The 2500-nt window shown below is 42.9% G+C and overlaps 8 non-coding genes across 8 annotated transcripts in view; all 8 read right to left on the reverse strand.

Moving 5' to 3' along the window:
• LOC132128119 (5S ribosomal RNA) overlaps positions 1–18 on the reverse strand; it is a 119-nt gene extending 101 nt beyond the window's left edge. Inside the window, exon 1 of the ribosomal RNA XR_009427832.1 lies at positions 1–18. This exon is cut by the window's left edge and continues 101 nt beyond it. This is a non-coding gene — a ribosomal RNA (5S ribosomal RNA).
• Positions 19–246: 228 nt separating this feature from the next.
• LOC132128002 (5S ribosomal RNA) lies at positions 247–365 on the reverse strand. The gene has a single exon (XR_009427722.1). It is a non-coding gene; the product is annotated as a 5S ribosomal RNA (ribosomal RNA).
• Positions 366–599: 234 nt separating this feature from the next.
• Positions 600–718, reverse strand: LOC132128797 (5S ribosomal RNA). The gene has a single exon (XR_009428364.1). It is a non-coding gene; the product is annotated as a 5S ribosomal RNA (ribosomal RNA).
• A 228-nt stretch (positions 719–946) lies between these two features.
• On the reverse strand, positions 947–1065 carry LOC132128003 (5S ribosomal RNA). Its single transcript, XR_009427723.1, has one exon. It is a non-coding gene; the product is annotated as a 5S ribosomal RNA (ribosomal RNA).
• Positions 1066–1301: 236 nt separating this feature from the next.
• On the reverse strand, positions 1302–1420 carry LOC132128492 (5S ribosomal RNA). The gene has a single exon (XR_009428077.1). It is a non-coding gene; the product is annotated as a 5S ribosomal RNA (ribosomal RNA).
• A 239-nt stretch (positions 1421–1659) lies between these two features.
• LOC132128798 (5S ribosomal RNA) lies at positions 1660–1778 on the reverse strand. Its single transcript, XR_009428365.1, has one exon. It is a non-coding gene; the product is annotated as a 5S ribosomal RNA (ribosomal RNA).
• Positions 1779–2006: 228 nt separating this feature from the next.
• LOC132127907 (5S ribosomal RNA) lies at positions 2007–2125 on the reverse strand. Its single transcript, XR_009427632.1, has one exon. It is a non-coding gene; the product is annotated as a 5S ribosomal RNA (ribosomal RNA).
• A 236-nt stretch (positions 2126–2361) lies between these two features.
• On the reverse strand, positions 2362–2480 carry LOC132128503 (5S ribosomal RNA). The gene has a single exon (XR_009428088.1). It is a non-coding gene; the product is annotated as a 5S ribosomal RNA (ribosomal RNA).
• Positions 2481–2500: the final 20 nt, after the last annotated feature.

The following is a 2500-nucleotide window of genomic DNA, read 5'->3' on the forward strand; positions in this document are numbered from 1 at the left end:
GTTGGTATGGCCGTAAGCAAAAACTGCTGCAAAGATAGGGCTATTTAAAGATCAGCCACTCTCATCTCCAGTACATTATATAAGTAGGGAAGAAACCCCAAAAGCTTACAGCACCTGGAATTATTCCCAGGCAGTCTACCATCCAAGTAGTAACCAGTACCAAACATGCTAAGATTCGGAGATCGGGCATTGACTCTTTTTTTTTTTTTGCAAGATTATTATATAATTAGTGAAACATTTCCAAAAAGCTTACTGCACCTGGTATTCCCAGGCGGTCTCCCATCCAAGTACTAACCAGGCCCAAACCTGCTTAGCTTCCGAGATCAGACGAGATCGGGCATAGCCAGGTTGGTATGGCCGTAAGCAAAAACTGCTGCAAAGATAGGGCTATTTAAAGATCAGCCACTCTCATCTCCAGTACATTATATAAGTAGGGAAGAAACCCCAAAAGCTTACAGCACCTGGAATTATTCCCAGGCAGTCTACCATCCAAGTAGTAACCAGTACCAAACATGCTAAGATTCGGAGATCGGGCATTGACTCTTTTTTTTTTTTTTTTTTTGCAAGATTATTATATAATTAGTGAAACATTTCCAAAAAGCTTACAGCACCTGGTATTCCCAGGCGGTCTCCCATCCAAGTACTAACCAGGTCCAAACCTGCTTAGCTTCCGAGATCAGACGAGATCGGGCATAGCCAGGTTGGTATGGCCGTAAGCGAAAACTGCTGCAAAGAGAGGGCTATTTAAAGATCAGCCACTCTAATCTCCAGTACATTATATAAGTAGGGAAGAAAACCCAAAAGCTTACAGCACCTGGAATTATTCCCAGGCAGTCTACCATCCAAGTAGTAACCAGTACCAAACATGCTAAGATTCGGAGATCGGGCATTGACTCTTTTTTTTTTTTTGCAAGATTATTATATAATTAGTGAAACATTTCCAAAAAGCTTACTGCACCTGGTATTCCCAGGCGGTCTCCCATCCAAGTACTAACCAGGCCCAAACCTGCTTAGCTTCCGAGATCAGACGAGATCGGGCATAGCCAGGTTGGTATGGCCGTAAGCAAAAACTGCTGCAAAGAGAGGGCTATTTAAAGATCAGCCACTCTCATCTCCAGTACATTATATAAGTAGGGAAGAAACCCCAAAAGCTTACAGCACCTGGAATTATTCCCAGGCAGTCTACCATCCAAGTAGTAACCAGTACCAAACATGCTAAGATTCGGAGATCCGGCATTGACTCTTTTTTTTTTTTTTTTTTTTTGCAAGATTATTATATAATTACTGAAACATTTCCAAAAAGCTTACAGCACCTGGTATTCCCAGGCGGTCTCCCATCCAAGTACTAACCAGGCCCAAACCTGCTTAGCTTCCGAGATCAGACGAGATCGGGCATAGCCAGGTTGGTATGGCCGTAAGCGAAAACTGCTGCAAAGAGAGGGCTATTTAAAGATCAGCCACTCTCATCTCCAGTACATTATATAAGTAGGGAAGAAACCCCAAAAGCTTACAGCACCTGGAATTATTCCCAGGCAGTCTACCATCCAAGTAGTAACCAGTACCAAACATGCTAAGATTCGGAGATCGGGCATTGACTCTTTTTTTTTTTTTTTTTTTTTTTTGCAAGATTATTATATAATTAGTGAAACATTTCCAAAAAGCTTACAGCACCTGGTATTCCCAGGCGGTCTCCCATCCAAGTACTAACCAGGTCCAAACCTGCTTAGCTTCCGAGATCAGACGAGATCGGGCATAGCCAGGTTGGTATGGCCGTAAGCGAAAACTGCTGCAAAGAGAGGGCTATTTAAAGATCAGCCACTCTAATCTCCAGTACATTATATAAGTAGGGAAGAAAACCCAAAAGCTTACAGCACCTGGAATCATTCCCAGGCAGTCTACCATCCAAGTAGTAACCAGTACCAAACATGCTAAGATTCGGAGATCGGGCATTGACTCTTTTTTTTTTTTTGCAAGATTATTATATAATTAGTGAAACATTTCCAAAAAGCTTACTGCACCTGGTATTCCCAGGCGGTCTCCCATCCAAGTACTAACCAGGCCCAAACCTGCTTAACTTCCGAGATCAGACGAGATCGGGCATAGCCAGGTTGGTATGGCCGTAAGCAAAAACTGCTGCAAAGAGAGGGCTATTTAAAGATCAGCCACTCTCATCTCCAGTACATTATATAAGTAGGGAGGAAACCCCAAAAGCTTACAGCACCTGGAATTATTCCCAGGCAGTCTACCATCCAAGTAGTAACCAGTACCAAACATGCTAAGATTCGGAGATCGGGCATTGACTCTTTTTTTTTTTTTTTTTTTTTGCAAGATTATTATATAATTAGTGAAACATTTCCAAAAAGCTTACAGCACCTGGTATTCCCAGGCGGTCTCCCATCCAAGTACTAACCAGGCCCAAACCTGCTTAGCTTCCGAGATCAGACGAGATCGGGCATAGCCAGGTTGGTATGGCCGTAAGCGAAAACTGCTGCAAAGAGAG

This window comes from Carassius carassius, chromosome 45 (assembly GCF_963082965.1).
Source record: "Carassius carassius chromosome 45, fCarCar2.1, whole genome shotgun sequence".
Lineage (NCBI taxonomy): Eukaryota > Metazoa > Chordata > Actinopteri > Cypriniformes > Cyprinidae > Carassius > Carassius carassius.